The 18,143-nt window shown below is 39.1% G+C and overlaps 1 long non-coding RNA gene across 2 annotated transcripts; it reads right to left on the bottom strand.

The window, feature by feature from the left end:
• Nucleotides 1-4,946: 4,946 nt before the first annotated feature.
• On the bottom strand, nucleotides 4,947-11,652 carry LOC138743989 (uncharacterized). Of its 2 annotated transcripts, none has more exons than XR_011345170.1 (3): nucleotides 11,516-11,652; nucleotides 5,534-5,667; nucleotides 4,947-5,114 (listed from the first exon to the last, which is right to left on the bottom strand). It is a non-coding gene; the product is annotated as an uncharacterized lncRNA (long non-coding RNA). The 2 variants fall into 2 exon arrangements; XR_011345169.1 differs by lacking the exon at nucleotides 11,516-11,652 and adding an exon at nucleotides 10,435-10,769.
• Nucleotides 11,653-18,143: the final 6,491 nt, after the last annotated feature.

The raw sequence follows: 18,143 nt of genomic DNA, 5'->3' as shown, positions 1-18,143 counted from the left end.
TAAATCAATTAAACTAATCAATCTAGCAACATTATCAACAGAATAACATTTTTTTAAACAAATACTGTTTGATCTAAATGAATTAAATTGGTAAGTATTTAGTTAATCTGTTTGCTAAAATTTTTGCAATAATTTTATAATCAGCATTCAATAATGATAAAGGTCTATAAGATGGAGGCTTTAATGGATTTTTTTTTGGTTAACTAATAATTGCATTTGATAAAGATTCTGGCAAAGAATGGGATTCCACCGCTTGTTTCAACATTTCCATAAAAGTGGGTATTAAAAGCTCCTTAAATTTCTTTAAACATTCAGGCAGGAAGCTATCCTTACCACTCTGCAACAAACATAATACCTCACTAATTTCTCTTGCCATGAAAGGAGTATCTAAATCTCTTCGATCCCAACAATTCAAACTAGATAAATTTACTTGAGATAAAACATTCTCAATTTTTGTCACCTCACAAATAGATTGAGATCTATATAAATTAAAATAGAAATCTCTAAATGAATCATTAATTTCTTAGGGATTATAAGTAATCTTCTTCAAATTCTTTTTAATAGCATTGATTGTTCTAGATATTTGTTCCTTTTTTAACTACCAAGTTAAAACCTTATGAGCCCTCTCCTAATTCATAATATTTTGTTTAGTTCTCTCAATTAATTTTTCTGTTCTATTAGTCTGAATCATATTATAATGGAGTTCTTTTGTTATTAAATGTTTCCTTTTCTCATCAGAAGCCTTTCTTCGTAAATCTTTTTCTAAATTTTTTATTTCCTTTTCCAACTGATCAACCTTTTTCATATAAAAATCTTTCTTAATTTTTGCTATATAACATTATCTGACCTCTCAACTATGCCTTCAAACTATCCCAAGAAACAAATTAGAATTTATCTCTTAAAAATCTTGAATCTATTTCCTTATAAAATCACAAAAATCTATTCTCTTCAACAAAGTAGAATTTAATTTTCATCTATATATTGATTCTTCTTTCTCAAGGACTAAACATGACATAAAAAGTGGAGAATGATCAGATAAAATTCTAGTTTTATAATCAGTAAACATAATTCTTCCTTGCAGTTGTGCTGAAATTAAAAATAAATATTTTCAAATAAGAGTCATGTCTATATGAATAAAAAGAATAATCCATTTCCTTTGGATTCAACCTCCATCAAATATCTATCAAATTTAGATCTTTCATTAAATCCAAAATTATCTTTGCCACTTTGAATTTTACAAACTGATCTTATTGACCTATCCAATATTGGATCATGACAACAATTAAAATCTTTTCCTATCAAAACTTTCTCATGAGGATCAGTTAAATGCATAAAAATATCTTGAATAAAGCTTTCATCATCCACAAATACTCATAGGGGTCCACATTTCAGAATAAATTTGACAATGAATCAAAACAAATCTTTCTGCAGGATCCGTAATCACATTTTGAATTTTAACAGATGAAGTTTTTTTTAATCAATATCACAACTCCTCTTGCTTTAGGATTAAAAGTTGAAGCTACTGCTTGACCTGCCCAATCTCTTTTTAATTTATGATGTTCTTTCTCTGTTAAGTAAGTTTCTTGTAAAAAAGCAATACCGACTTCCATTTTTTTAAATATAAGCTAACATCCTTTTTCTCTTAATCGAGTTATTAAGTCCTTTTATTTTAAAGGTTATTTCACTGATGATTAATCCAATCCATTCCTGGCTTTTCCTCCTCATTTTACTATCATCCACCTCAATCCCTTCTGCCTGTGTCCGAACTAGTAATGTTGCATTAGCCCACTGACATGGGTGCTTGTCAACCTGCATTAGCACATAGATAAGAATTGCCTCAATTTTAAAATTTCTGCTCCCTGTCTCCATCACCCCTTTTAGTCCTACAACCTTTTTGGATCTCTTTGTTCTTTCAGTTCCGGCCTCTTGAGTATATTGATACTAACTGTTCCATCAGTGGCAGTCATACCTTAAGCTGTCAAGATTTTAAACTTTGGAACTTCATGATATATACTCCGGACTGGGTCCATGGTTATGAACAAGCTGATGGTTGGGTATAAAACCAGACCTGGAAACAAGGGACTTGCAGTATATATGCTTGTTGGTAGTCCCTGAAAACTGGGACATGGAGTCCAAAGATTATACATGTTCTTTAGGCTATTAAATTTGCTGTGAGGGAATCGCAGAGTCAAGCATGGTATGAAATTGGGAGAGAGGGCTTTCATAACGTACTCCTGGATCCCCAAGACACCATGCTAATTTTACAGCTCTGTTAATCCGCAACACAACCCAAACTGTTTCATGCTATCAGAAGCTTGTTCCCATCCCTGGACATGAGCCATCCCTGCCTGACTCTTTTCAGTTTCTGGTCATCTTTTAAAATGTGAAAATGAACAATAAGGGAGATTATCACCTGAATGGGGATAGATGAGGAAACAGGAAGGAGAGATGAGATAGTTACTGTAGGAATTTTGCAATTTCCCTACTTTTTAATTTTTATTTGTGATAATATAGTCAGCACAGTGACCACACAAAAACAAAGACTTTGGCACAATGAGGTTGGGGTGGCCCAGCACAAAACAAGTTTCCTAGTCATGACACAAATCCATTTCCTGCCAGTACAAATTATATTTGTCATCCAATATATTTTTTTCAATTGTAAGGTATTAATTTGCACAATAAAATATATGAATACCTATGTTAATACAGGCTTATAATAGATCCATTTTATTCTGTGTACTGAAACACTCGTATGAATATCAATGATGAACAATAAACAGACAATTTATTAAGATCTATCACATGCAACCCATAACCCTCCAAAGAAGACCTCGTGGATTATACATTTAAAAGAACAAGTACAGCCCTTAGACTGGATTCCTTGGAATAATGTCCCTCTTATTGTGTCAAAGTAATGATATGACATGGCAATGAAAGTTAGAATTACGGCTTTGTGTGGATAATATTTGCAACAACTTTGTGTTGCCATTTACTACTCCTTGTAGTCTTTTGAAAGTTACTTATACAAATATCTGGAAAAACTCAGTAAGAAACACAGAAGGATTGATCTCTCACAGAAGAAAAGTATGAAGAGCCTACATCTCCAAAAAGATAAATGGGTAGCTAATCAGAATCTGCTGGAGGAACTCCGCTGGTTAAGAAGCATCAGTGTTGCTTGAAACACTGAACTCCTCTAACAGATTTTGTTTAGCTTCACATTCCAGCATCTGCAGTCTCCTGTGTTTCCAAGATAAATGGGTATGTATTTTGAGACTTTGCAAAGGGATGTAGGATGTTGGCTTATAAATTCAGCAGTGTCCATTATTGAAAGAGTAGAACGTTATAGAAAATTCTGGAATGCTACCACAGAGCTATCAACTGGATTTGAATTAATATTTGCCTGGATTTCCTCTCAGCCCTTCAAAAACATACAGGGTTTGTAGATTAATTGGCATATATGGTAAACAGGCTCATGATCTGGAAGGGCTTGTTGCATGCTGTATGTCTAAATTTTAAAAAACACAGAAGTGTGGGTTGGACAGCATGTGTGAAAGGAAAAACTGAGTTAATGTTTCGTCAAACTCCTTCCTCAAAACTGGGAAGGAGAGACTACCAGTTAAAAAGGGGTGAAATGATTGATAGGATAAATGGATTGTACCCGACAGGCTGATGAGAGGTGCCCTGGGGCTAAGATGTACATGAAATCACCTGGTCATTGGAGGAGTTTAGAACATGGTCCTTTCTTCACGAAAGGTATGTAAAGAGGAAGTTAAAAGAGTGAGAGCACAGAAATGATTCCAGTTGCAGGACTTAGGAGCGCGAATACCACAGATGGATAACCTCTTCTGATAAAGAGAGAGAGAAAGCGATTTATATGAATTTGATATGGAGTCTGGAAGTCTGTAATACGCTCAGTTAAAAAAAAAACTGGGCAACAAATTTTGTTCAAAAGGTTTGCCTCCTGAGAAAAAAAATAGAGATTATGATAGACAAGTTGAACACAAAGGCAATTTCAGACTTGCTGTACTGGAGCTTTTCCAAGAGATTCTGTCTTTAAAAGTATCGGAAACTGGTCACTGTGTGATTTGTTATGATTGGGCCTGATGATCCAGTGTAAAGAGAATGCACCCTCGACCCTGGCTGATTGTTTACAGTTCGTCAGCTGCTGAAAATGGTGAGAGTTGGCTTTATTTGCTGTGCTGTCATTTTAAGGTATGTTAGACAAACAACCAACTGAAAAACCTCACAAAGATAAGCGTATACAGAGCCGTTGTCATACCCACACTCCTGTTCGGCTCCGATTCATGGGTCCTCTACCGGCATCACCTTCGGCTCCTAGAACGCTTCCACCAGCGTTGTCTCCGCTCCATCCTCAACATTCATTGGAGCGACTTCATCCCTAACATCGAAGTACTCGAGATGGCAGAGGCCGACAGCATCGAGTCCACGCTGCTGAATATCTAGCTGCGCTGGGTGGGTCACGTCTCCAGAATGGAGGACCATCGCCTTCCCAAGATCGTGTTATATGGCGAACTCTCCACTGGCCACCGTGACAGAGGTGCACCAAAGAAGAGGTACAAGGACTGCTTAAAGAAATCTCTTGGTGCCTGCCCCATTGACCACCGCCAGTGGGCTGATCTCGCCTCAAACCGTGCATCTTGGCGCCTCACAGTTCGGCGGGCAGCAACCTCCTTTGAAGAAGACCGCAGAGCCCACCTCACTGACAAAAGACAAAGGAGGAAAAACCCAACACCCAACCCCAACCCACCAATTTTCCCTTGCAACCGTGTCTGCCTGTCCCTCATCGGACTTGTCAGCCACAAACGAGCCTGCAGCTGACGTGGACTTTTACCCCCTCCATAAATCTTCGTCCGCGAAGCCAAGCCAAAGATAGACAGGTTTATAATACATTTTTATTGTTTTATAAGATTATTATTAATCCAGCTTCCCCAAACACAAGTTTCAGGTGCAAAATATTTAGTGGTAGGACCGTAGGAGTTGCGTAAGCATTTTATGCTGTTCTCCATCACCATGGGGGACACTTTAAACCAGGAGTTCCAAACCTTTTTGTTCCTCTATACCCCTTGGGCATTTTGATAGGTTCCCGTGTACCCCTAAAGATTAAGGATAAAAAAAAATGACATTGTGGAATCTGACTGCAGATCATAACACCATGTAATGTACAGTAGTGGTTATTCTCTCAGACCCAATGTACCCCCTGAAAAGTGCAAATGTACCACTGGGGGTCCATGTACCCCAGGTTGGGAACCCCTGCTCTAAACTATAGATATTAAGGTTCAGATTTTATACTTGGTGTACAAGATGACACTGGTTTTGGGGTGACATTTTTAAGATCAAATACCGTCTTCTATGCCGACGTATATGGTATGTTTGGATTCATCCTGCCAATGGATGAGGCCAAGACCAGATATGATGTGTGTGATTGCTGAGGAAAAGTGAAATGGTTGGCAACAGGGGCTTCTAGCTTCAATCCACAGACAGAAATCATCACCAAATTAGTGTTTGGTCTCACCTCCTCTGCGTTGGTGAGTGGCCATTTCTACTCGGGGATGCTACCTGGCCCCACAGAGTACCTTCAGGTTCTCGTTTCCTCACAAGTCCAGGGTCTGCGCTGTATGTATTCTCGCAAAACTTTCACTGTCTGTCCTGTGGAAAGAAGGTATCAGGTTTACATGATACACCATCTGAATGGCTGTCTCAAAGCACTTCTTAGCCAATGAAGTACCTATTTCTTGCATTTGTCATTTGATTATATTTTACTCCTTGTGTGTTATTTGGATAGTAGAAAGCATAATTTTTTTTAATGAAATGTTAAGAGACTTTGTTGGAATTTTATACTTTATTACTGCTGTTCACTTCACAGATCACGAAAATTGAACTCACTTGGGAATTTCAACAGGTCTACATAATTAGAGTAAGGAAGGTAACTTCTTCAATCTTACAAAAAATATCTTGCATAAGTTTTTGATCCTCTTCATGAGGTACATATATATTGACCAAATTCCAGAGTTCTGAATATATCTGACATTTTAACATTACATATCTCCCTGCTGGATCTATTATTTCCTCCTCTTTTTTGATTGGTACATTTTTATTGATTAATATAGCTACACCTCTGGCTTTTGAATTATATGATGCTGCCGTTACGTGTCCTACCCAGTCTCTCTTTAATTTCTTGTGTTCCATTTCAGTTAGATTGTTTCCTGCATGAATGCTATATCTATTTTTTTATTCTTTCAGTAAATTTAATAGCCTCTTCCTTTTGACTTGGTTATGTATTCCGTTAATATTTATAGTCATATAGTTCAACATGGCCATCTCATTTCTGCATCCTCACCACCACCTTTCCCCTTTTCCCCCATTTCCATTTTGGAGTTTTCTTTTTTTGAACGCACTGTATGACAACACTTCTAAAACATAAAATATTTCAACCATTCCCACATCTATAATTCCCTTAACCCCAAGTGTCCCCCCTCTCTCTGAGTCACCACTTGTCCCTTGCCGGGCAACCACAACTCCCCTCTCCATTCGGACTGCGAACCCGTTCGCAAGTGTCAACTGATTTCGCAGTGACTGTTATTCTCTCCCACCCAACCCCCTCCAGAAAAGATTTTTATCTTCACATTACAACAAAGCTCCCCCTCTTTTCTTTTTCTTTTTATTCATTTATTTATTCATTCATTCATTCTCCCTCCTTTTCTTCCCTCCTTTAGTTCTTACTTATACATTATTTTTACTTCTTTATATATAGTTTGTCATCATTCTTTGTTCTTGTTACATCTCTTCATTTCTCTTTCCGTCTTGCAGGCATTCTGCAAATTCTCGTGCTTTCTCCGGATCCGAGAACAATCTGCTTTGTTGCCCTGCGATAACTATTTTAAGCACCGCTGGATATCTTAACATAAATTTATAGCCTTTCTTCCATAGGATTGATTTTGCTGTGTTAAACTCCTTCCTTTTCTTTAGGAGCTCAAAACTTATGTCTGGGTAAAAAAATTTTTTTGATCTTTGTATTCCAGTGGTTTTTTGTCCTCTAATTTTATTCATTGCTTTCTCCAATATATTTTCTCTTGTGTATTTCAGAATTTTTACTAAAACGGATCTTGATTTTTGTTGTGACTGTGGTTTCGGGGTTAATGTTCTTTCTATTTCCATTCCTTCCTGCATTTCTGGCATTCCCAGGACTTTTGGGATCCATTCTTTTATAAATTCTTTCATATCTTTGCCTTCTTCATCTTCCTTAAGGCCCACTATCTTTATATTGTTTCGCCTTCTATAGTTTTCCATTATATCCATCTTCTGAGCTAACAACTCCTGTGTTTCTTTAACTTTTTTGTCACTTTCTTCCAATTTTCTTTCTAAGTCATTCACTTCCATTTCTACCGCCATTACACGTACTTCCACATTTTCTAATCCTTTCCCTACATCTGTTATGACCAGCTCTATTCTATTTACTTTTTCTTCAGTACTTTTCATTTCACTAAATTCTATTGCACTTTCATTTGTTCTTGAAAATTTTTTTTATCTATGTACTGTCCATTCATTTTACCTCCTATTCCACTGTGCAGAGCTTGGTATTCTTCTTCTTCTGTGTCTGCTCTTGCGTTTGTGTCTTCTATTTCTCTTCCTTGTATCTGTGTCTCTTCTGACTTTCTTGTTGAGCTGCTTGTCTGTTGGGTTTTTCTTTTCCAAGGTTTCTTGATGTTGGTCCTCTTCTTCTGGGCTGTGTCTAGTTTCCTTTTTTTCTTTCTCACCCCTCCTGTTCCTGTTGCTTTCTTAATCTTCCAGCTGGGGGGCCTGCTGTTGGGCCTGCTGTTGGGCCTCTCTCAGCTGTTCGTGATGGAGTTTCACTCCACAGCTGGTCTCCCCTCCCACCGGTGTTCTGCTTGTCATGCGCATGCGCAGTTGCGCACCCTTGTTTGACTCCGTGAGCCATTTTTGTAATCCTGCGGTCGGTGGGTCACGACCTTGTGGGGTTTCCACTAACCTCGGGGAGTGGGCTCCTCTTTCCATGGTGGGTCCCTGCTTTTTCGTGCAGGTAAGGCCTTTACCTTTCTCTTACGGGGTCTTTCTTTCTTCTTCCCGTTGTTTTTGGCTTTTCTTTCTTAGGTGCCATTTTATCCACAACTTTATTTCTTATTTGTTGTGATTTGTGTGTCTGGGGCTTTGCTTTTTCTTCACTTTTTCCTTCTTTTCTGGAGAGGGCTGGTATTCTCCTACCGGCCACTACTCCATCACGTGACTCCTCCCCAGGAAGGTAATTCTTGAACTGATTATGACTTTTGCCTGTCCTCAGTGTGGTGCCAGGAACCATAGTTATGGAGCTTTGGATATATTTCAAGAGTACTGCACTTGCAACCTCTGCATTGGACAAGTGATTACAATAGATGTATACTTTCCATTGTAAATAGTTTTACATACCATTTCTCAAGAATGATATTCATTCCATAGCAATGAAGCTTACAAAACCTTTACAAAACATAATCTCCAAGTAGAACAGCCATTGTAGGAGTGGTTCAATGTGTGAATGGGACTTTGAGGCTTTGGTGAGCAGAAGCTGAGGTAGAACCTTAAAGCTTAGTAGGCAGTGGAATGCTCCTCCTGCTGGATGTGGAAATCCAGTCAGGGGTCCTTGAGCTGTCTGCTGACTACATTTGTGGGAACGTATAACCAACTGCAGCTCCTGACAGACAGGGTCGAAGAACTGCAGTCGGATGCACTTAGGAATATCTGGGATGCTGAGAGTATCATTGAGGTGATTGCACATTAAGGGGCAGCCATCGGATAGATGGGTGACCACCAGGAGATGCAAGAGAAGTAAGTGGATAGAACAGGGACAAAGATAGCTAGAGAAAAAAATGGGACTCCTGAGACATCAATGTGGTCAACTCTGTGAGGAGCCACAGCAGATGGGTAAAGTCTTCAATGAGCTCTTCTGTGGTGAAAGACATGAGGAATGGGGAACAGGGCAGTGAATGGTAATGTCTTGAGAACAGTCAGTATATTGATTGGAGGTTCTGAAGGTCCTGATGTGTATAAAAGTAGACAAATCGACTGGGCCTGATCAGGTATATCCAAGAACACCGTTGGAAGCTAGAAAAGAAATTGCAGTTGCTCTGGGATGAGGTTTTAGAATTGTCATTAAGTACAGGTGAGGTGCCAGAAGATGGGTGGGTGACAAGTGTTGTGCCTCTATACAGGAAGAGCTGCAGGGAAAAGCCTAGAAACAGCAGGCCAGTGAGCCTAACATCAGCAATCTCTGAGGAAGAAGATATACATGTGTTTGGATGGTCAACAGCTGATTTGGGATAGTCAGGATGGTTTTATAAGTGGGGAATAATATTTCACAAATCTGAGTTTTTGTGAAGATGTGACCAAGAAGGTTGATGTTGGCAGAGCTGTGAATGTTCTATATATGAATTTCAGCAAAGTATCGGATATAGTTCCACACGGTAGGATTCTCTGTAAGGTTAGAATGCATGATATCCAAGGTGAGATAGCAGATTGGATAAAAAATTGGCTTCATGGAAGAAAGATGATGGTGCAAGGCCTGTGTCTAGTTGTGTGCCACAGGGTTCAGTGCTGTTTGCCATCTCTCAGTTACTTAGATGAAAATGTACAGGCCATTATCAGCAAGTTTGCAGATGACACTGAAATGTCTGATATTATAGATAGTTAAGACGGTTGCCAAATGTTGCAGCCGGATTGAGATCTGTTGGTCAGGTCGACAGAGGAATAATTGATGGAATTTAATATGAAGAAATGTGAGATGTTGCAATTTGGGAGGTATAACATGGGTAGGTCCTACATAGTGAATAGAAGGGATCTGGGAGTTCAAGTTCATAGTTCCTAGAAAGTCATGTAGATATGGTGGCTAGATTGGTCTTCATCAGCCAGAGTATTGAGTACAGAAGTTGGGAGGTTATGTTGTAGTTTCATAAGACATTGAAGAAGCTCCATTTGGAGCATTGTGTTACAGAAAAGATATTTTGCTGATGGAGATGGTGCAAAGGAGATTTTAAAAGATGTTGCAAGGATTCGGGGGGCGCTGAGCTATAGGGAGAGGTGAGCAGGCTAGGGCAGGAGGATGAGGGGTGATCTCGTAGAGGTATACAAAATCATGAAAGGAATAGATTGGATGTATGCAGAGTCTTTTGCCAAAAGTAGGGGAATTGGTAAACAGAGAACATATTGTAGGTTTAAGGTGAGATCTGATTGAACAGGAAAAAAAATTGGACGGCTACATGGATAGGTCCACAGGAATATGAACCAATCAAATGTAGGTGAGACATTTTAGTCGGTGTGGGCACAATGGGGGAAAGGCCCTGTTTCCATGCTGTATGATGACATAAACTGCTACATTGATCAACTACTTGCAAGCACAGAGAAACAAAAGGGATTTGCTTCTTACACCTTTCACGTGATTTTTAGTATGTTTTAACCACAAACAAAGTATTGGTGTATGACAGCTTGGTTTGGTCATTCGAATGCCCAGGAATGCAGAAAGCAGCAAACCGAGCCAAGTCCATCACAAGCTCCAATCCATCCACTGAAGACATCTATAAAAAGCAATTCCTCAAGAAGGCAGCCATCATCATAAACGACCCCATCATCCTGGTCATAACTTCTTCTTACTGCAGCTTTTGGGAAGGTACAGAAGTCTAAAGTCCAGCACTTCCAGGTTAAAATACAGTTACTTTTCCCAACAATGATGAGGCTCTCGAAATCCCCTTTCAACCTGATCATAAAATACTCTGACATCACAAAGTGGACTGTCTGCACGTTTGCAATACCACTTATTTTCTTGTACTATGGTAACTATATACCTATATCTTTCAGGACTTGAGGAGCTGAGTTACAGGGAAAGGTTAAATGGGTTAGGACTTTATTTCCTCGAGTGTTGGAGAATGAGGGGAGATTTGATAGAGGCACTTAAAAGGGGGATACTTAAAGGTGGATAGACAGAGTAAATATAGGTAGGCTTTTTTCACTGAGGTTAAATGAGACAAGAACTATACGACATGGTTAAGGGTGAAAGAAGATTTGACATTTAAGAAAAATGTGGACACGTATATGGATGGGAGAGGTATGGAGGGCTATGGTCTACGTGCAGGTCAATGTGATGAGGCAGAATAAGATTTTGGTACACGAGAGATGGCCAAAGAGCCTGTTTCGGTGTGGTAATGTTCTGTGGTATTAAAACCTCATTTTAATTTCATTATATTATAGTTTAACAATACCTGCTCGGCTGTTCCAAGTAAGAATTTTGGTGCATATTACATTGTACAATGTATCTGATAATAAACATTATCATTATTTTTATGCATAATCTCTTAAAAATATCCAAAGTAATAAAAGCCAATTTGTGCACTGCTATCTCCCACAAAAACATAAAATATTTTGTTTGATCAAGACAAATGCCACACGCACTTTTTCAACATAGTGCAATGCAATTTTCAGTGCTAACAGATGGAGCAACAGTTTAACATCTCACCTTAAAAGAAGATATCTCTGACAACACAGACCTCCCTTGGTAACCACTGAAAAGTCAGGGTGGAATATTGTCCTCAAGTGTCTAAAGTATGACTTAGACCTTGGACCTTCGACATCAGAAATGCAAATAATATCACCGCAGAGCTGATCAATGAAAGAAATACAATGTAAGCAAGGGGGGAAGACATTAATTGCTTACCCCATGGAAAGAAATCATCAACGACTCAAGGCAATCTGCTTCCATCAAAGCATTTTCAAAGCACAGCAATAACACTAAGAGAATTGTGTTGGTATCCACAATATGTTTTGGGCTGAATGAAAAAAGAATCATAGGTATATCCACGGTATGGCAGGTGGGGCAGAGAACAGGGGTGTCATTTGCAGAGAGGCTTCACTGTCCATACCTTACCCACCCAATATCCGAGTCCCTAGCCCAATAATCTCCATCCCGGGGGTGCAGTGCTATGCTGCCGGACTCACTTGAGCATCTCATTGGGCCACTTCAGGGCTGCTCCGCCACGATCAGCACTTGTTCAATGAGGGTTGAATGGGCAAAATGGCCATCTTCCTTACCCATAATTCCCCTTGCAGCTGGAACTGTTCTGCCAGCACCAGAGAAAAGCAAAGTGGTTCCAGCTGCATGGGGAATTATGGGTAAGGAAGACAAAGACAGCCATTTTGCCCATTCACCCCACACTGAATGGAGCTGCAATGAGTTGGAGGGATGCCAGCTCATGGGCACCAGATGCCAGAGATGGGTGCAGAGCTCACCACGGCGGGTGGACAAGGCAGAGCGATATAATACCTCTGCTCCTCTCCACCTAGTCCCAAGGTTGTCACAGTGCCAAGGCAGTGAGAGAGGATGGGTAACATTGACCAAGTTACCCCATCGCAAGAGTATATGAACAGGAGGTGCCCGCCCTTGTGCTGCTCTGCAGCCATGGGGTCCTAGTGGATGGGCCAGCAGTCTCCAGAACCCCTGGGTATAGTGACGGTCATTCTAAGCACTTTGACCGCTGGGCCCGACGCTGCCTATGAACCAGGTGGCAGCATTAGGAGAGAAACAGAGCCGCCACCATCATCCAAGTGGCTTGGAGAGGTCACCAAGGTCAGTGAGAAATCGCTGGCCAGGCGCAGGCTGTGGCAAAGATCCAGGCTTTGTTCTGAGGTTACCAGATCAGGAAATTATTAGGGAGCACAGGAAATTATGAGGGAGCATTGGCGAGCATCTGGAGGTGGAGGAGAGAGGCAGCTATGGGGGAAATCCAGGGAAGTATCTACAGATGCTGTTGGGGGATAATCCCGAGAATGTCCACCTGCACACGAGAACGGTGTTGGATATCAGAGCTGGTAAGGTGGTGAGTTGGCGAGTGCAGCTCAAGGCCAAGGGACCAACAATTTGGATCAAGCGCAACACTTACTACAACCCCCACAAAGAGACCGTACATGTGAAGACATCAGTGGCACAGTCAAAGCACATCACCAGCCAGAGATAAACAGGGAGATCGGCATTGTCCCTAGAATAAAAAAGATTACAGCCTGAAAATACACCAGGTTGGGTTGGGGAGGGGGGAGTCACAATACCTCGTTTGGGGACGCATGCCCTTGAAAGCCCCCCCTTGGTGCCGACCCTGATTGCCAGCTTTATCCTCCCAACAGAGTACATTTTCCAAAGAAAGTTCGACTCTCATTAATTTTATCTATGCTCCATCATCTTATTTCTGAGAGGAACCATTGCAAAAGTGATTGGATAGAAACCCTCTGAGCTGATAAATTCAAATAAAATGAGAAGTTTGAAAATTTTATGGCTGGGGAAATATGAATAAAACCTTGCTCACTCACATTCTATGTTCATCATTCTTCATTTAGACTGTCAGATCTTTACCACTAACCCTGGGGGTTTATAAAGAAAACAGCAAAGAATTTAAATCAGAGGGCATTTTTGAGGGGTTTTTGTGCATTTTCTTTAAACAGAGGGGCACCAATGTCAGTGACAGCCCTCGGGTGTCACTTTACCTAGATAGGCCACTGGAAGGAATAAATACTAGCCAGCGCACCCAAACCTAAGTGTCTTGCTCTTTTCCAAAATAATGTCAATGCAGCATTCCATACAAATTTATCATCTGTTTAACAGGTCCAGAAAGAAACTGCACAGGGAAGATAATTTAAGTAGTTAGTACTTGTTTCTGTAGTGTGATTTGATCTGTGATCACAAAAACAATACCCACTCAACACAACTATGACAGCATTTAGTAATGCATATATTTATATTGGGTATGAATAACAGATCTTTTTAAAAGAGTAATAAATTATTGAGGCTTTTATTATAATCTAGCAGCTTTGTGGTCACTAACTAAAAATGCATTTTATCTTCAAGTTTCTGTCAAAATGAAATTTGAGAAAAATGTTTAACCAATGTCTGAACTTGTATAGTGAGGTTTATCTTATTGCCTAAAATCAAAATTACTTCCAGAGACATTAAGTTAAGCAAAGTTCATTGCAAGGGTGAGGATGTGAGGAGAGGAAAAAGGCAACATTAATTGATCAGAAATGTTATTGGCTGATTGATGTGTTGGCCAGGTCAAGTAGGCAAGAAAATAAATTACAGATGAGGTGATAAGAAGAAAAGAAAGCAATCACGGCAAACAAGAAGCATTAAAGGGAAAGAACAATCTTCTAAGGTTTATAAAGAATATCTGACCCTTAACTGTCATGGGCTCATCCTCCAACCCTGTCAAATGAACAGAGGCAACAACAAAAAAAAAATTAAATATACTCTTCAGAAACTGTGGTTGATTATTATTTTCCTTTCCCAACATGCAGTGTATGCAGGATGTTTGCCTTTTGTATTTCATTGGGATTTATTTTTTGCTACTGCCACGATTTAATTTAAATGTCCCTGGAAGTGCAGTGGAAATTACAGCATGGAAACAGGCCAATTTGGCTCTTCTAGTCCGCACTGATTCAAGTACCCTCCTCTAATCCCACTTACCAGCACTCTGCCCATATCCCTCCATCCCCCTCCCATCCATATACTTATCCAACTCTTTCTTAAATGATATAATTGACCCTGCCTCCACCACCTGTCCCGGAAGCCCATTCCACACAGTAACCACTCTCTGAGTAAAGAGGTTCCCCCTCATGTTACTCCTAAACCTTTGCCCATCAACTCTCAACCCATGACCTCTTGTATCCATCTCTCCTACTCTCAATGGGAAAAGCCTTTCCACATCAACTCTATCTATTCCTCTCATTATCTTAAACACCTCTATCCAATCCCCTCTCAGCCTTCTATGTTCCAAAGAATGAAGACCTAATTTTCTCAATCTTTCCTTGTATTCCAGATGCTAAAACCCAGGCCACATTTTTGTAAATCTTCTCTGCACTCTCTCTATCTTGTTAATATCCTTCCTATAAATTAGTGACCAGAACTGCACACAGTACTCTAAATTTGGCCTCACCGATGCCTTGTACAGTTTCAACATTACTTCCCAACTCCTATATTCTATGCACTGATTTATATAGGAAAGCATACTAAAGGCCTTCTTCATCACCCTATCCACATGCGCTCCTACCTTCAGGGAGCAATGCACAGTTATTCCTAGATCTTTCTGCTCCACTGCATTCTTCAATGCCCTCCCATTTACCACATATGTCTTGCTTTGATTATTCTTTCAAAAATTAAGCACCTCACACTTATCACCATTAAACTCCATCTGCCATCTTTCTGCCCATTCGCTCTGCAATCTTTGAAAACCATCTTCATCATCCACAATTCCCCCTATTTTAGTATCATCTGCATATTTACTAATCCAATTTACCACCCCATCCTCCAGATCATTAATATATATGACAAACAGCAACAGTCCCAATACCAAACCCTGAGGTACACCGCTTGTCACCAGCCTCCATCCTGACAAACAATTATTTACTACTATTCTCTGGCATCTTCCTCCCAGCCACTGTTGAATCCATTTGACTATCCAAATTAATACCCAAGGACTTAGCCTTCCTAACTAACCTTATCGAAGGCCTTACTGAAGTCCATATAGACAACATCCACTGCGCTACCCTCATCAACATTCCTAGTCAAAAATTCAACAAGATTGGTCAAACACAACCTTCCACGCACAAATACATGTTGAGTGTCCCTGATCAGACCCTGTCCCTCCATATACTTATATATACTATCTCTAAGGACGCTTTCCATCAATTTACCTACCACAGACATCCAACTTACAAGCCAATAATTGCTAGGCTTGCTCCTCGAACCCTTTTTAAACAAAGGAACCACGTGCACAACACGTCAATACTCCAGGCACTATACCCATCTCTAATGACATCTAAAAAATCACCTAAGGTTTTCTAGCAAAGTTGCAGAAATTCAGGTTTTTATAAAGTGCCTTGAAGGAAAAAAAAATTGTGAATTTGAAAGAAATGTTTTGAAAGAGTAAAATGAAAACATCGGACAAAGGAGGAGGTAAGGATAGTAAGCAGAAATTCTGATAAAAATGATAACATTCTGTAAATGATCTGATAAGATTGTGGGGAATTATATCAACTTTTTTTTACTGCATCAAAGTAAATTGGGAGGCCAAAAACAAGACGGAAGAGTACACATTCATTAGAGGAGTGAGTAAACGTATGCCATTTTATATTCATTCACATTGAACAGAATCCATTTATACACTTTTGCTCATTAAGAAACTAGTCTGTAACTTATTGAAATACACCAAGACTGCCAGAACTGTCTTCAACTTTCTATTCTAAAATTCCAAAGTAGACCTGACTCAGCCAATTGGAACAGTGCAAGTTGAAACAAGGGAGATAGAAAATGAGATGCAAGGACATATGCCAGAAATCCAATATTAGTGCTGGCACTGGGAGAAAAAAAAATCTCATGGTTGACTGGTTCAGCTGCCAAGAAGCAATACCTGATGGTGTCAGCTTGGATAAATATCAATTATTTGATAGACCTGATGTTACAATTTGTTTCTTTGCTTGACCCAATATCACCACCCATCTTTTACCTTGTAACTCTATTTTTCAACTTTTCAGCTAAGCACAAACCTTCATTGTTCCTTCCTCAGCCACTATCTTTCTCTGCCATTATATCGCTTTAAGACAGCACACATCAATCCCTTTACAGATTCCAGCCAATGGTTTTCAAATCTAAAGATTCAATTGTATTTCTTTCTCCACAGGTGCTGACATTCTGAATATCTTCAGCATTTTCTGATTATATGCATTGTACGAGCAGTGGGCTTGAATAAAAATCAGGGTCTTGCAAAATGCCTGTGCATACATTGTTGTTAACATAAAATTACATTGATGTTGGATGCACTAAAACTAAACTGGAATATTCTACATTTTGTATATACCAGGCAGTCCATGAAACTAGACCATGGAATTTTCTTCTGATGCTGGGAAGGGGTTAACATTAGAGCTTTGTCTTTCAAGCTCTTGTTCCCATGATAGAATTCCCATAACTATTCATCTATTCATTCGATCTGACCCGGTGGAAAATATCATCGTCTGTGCTTTTTAAACACTCTATAACTGTCCTATTATTTTAAAAACAAAACCTCATTTTCCACATAGACGTATGCATTTGTAGAAAATAAGTTGTTCATTGAACAAAAATGCACTGTATCACAAAATCTAATATCCCAATTTTAACAAGATTCCACAAAGGCATTTTCTAGGATGCCTCTGGGAATCTGGTGTAACATGCGTACCCATATGTTAAGAACAGGATTAATAATGTATCTGCTTGAAACTGTCCAGTGGCTAACTTTCAAACTGATTTATTGTAATTAATTGTACTGCAAATTAAGAAATTGGTAGAAAATAGCTTACAGCAACTTTCTTTCTTAGTGAAGAATTTAATTAGTTGCTGATAATTTATTTTTCCATCTGAGGGTTTGCATCTCGCAAAAGCGCATTGGTGCTTAAAGAAAATATCAACTTTTCCCTTAAAGCAAAAACCTTCCTATAATGGCAGATAAAATATAGACACAGAATTAAGTGCCTTAAGAATCATTTATTGATGTTTTTCTTTCAACTTTTTATCAGTGCAAATAAATGATGAAGTCAAAGTAATTTTGTGTGATATTAGTTTAAAGGTTACTCGAGTATAGGCATACGTGTCTCTGTTGTTAACCTGTTTGAAATAACTGGAATAACACAATTAAAATAGAATGAACATAAATAATAATTTCCCAAAGATTTATCTCTGCCCGAATGTAACTTCTATTTGCTTGAATTCACTTGTAAGTAACCATCTAAAAATATCCATATTACTAAATTCCTCTCTTTAATCTCTGAATTTTAATTATTATATATCCTTAGTCTATAGAATATAATTTATATTCCAAATAAAAACTGTTTATGAAGACATTATGTAAACAGTAATTAAGGTACTAAAACCATGGATTAAATTTAGATAAATAAACAAAGTACATCCTTCACACATAATCATATCATGTATCTTTTTTAAGCACACTGTCTGTTCAGCAAGTTAGAATAAATCAGTTATCCTGTGTGAAGAAAATTGTGTCTGTGATCACTCAAGTAAATTTGCAGCTTCTAAAATATGCACACGGTTTCTTTCAGAAGACACTTCCAAA

This window comes from Narcine bancroftii, chromosome 10 (genome assembly GCF_036971445.1).
Source record: "Narcine bancroftii isolate sNarBan1 chromosome 10, sNarBan1.hap1, whole genome shotgun sequence".
Classification (NCBI taxonomy): domain Eukaryota; kingdom Metazoa; phylum Chordata; class Chondrichthyes; order Torpediniformes; family Narcinidae; genus Narcine; species Narcine bancroftii.
This window is presented reverse-complemented; position numbering and strand designations above follow the sequence as displayed.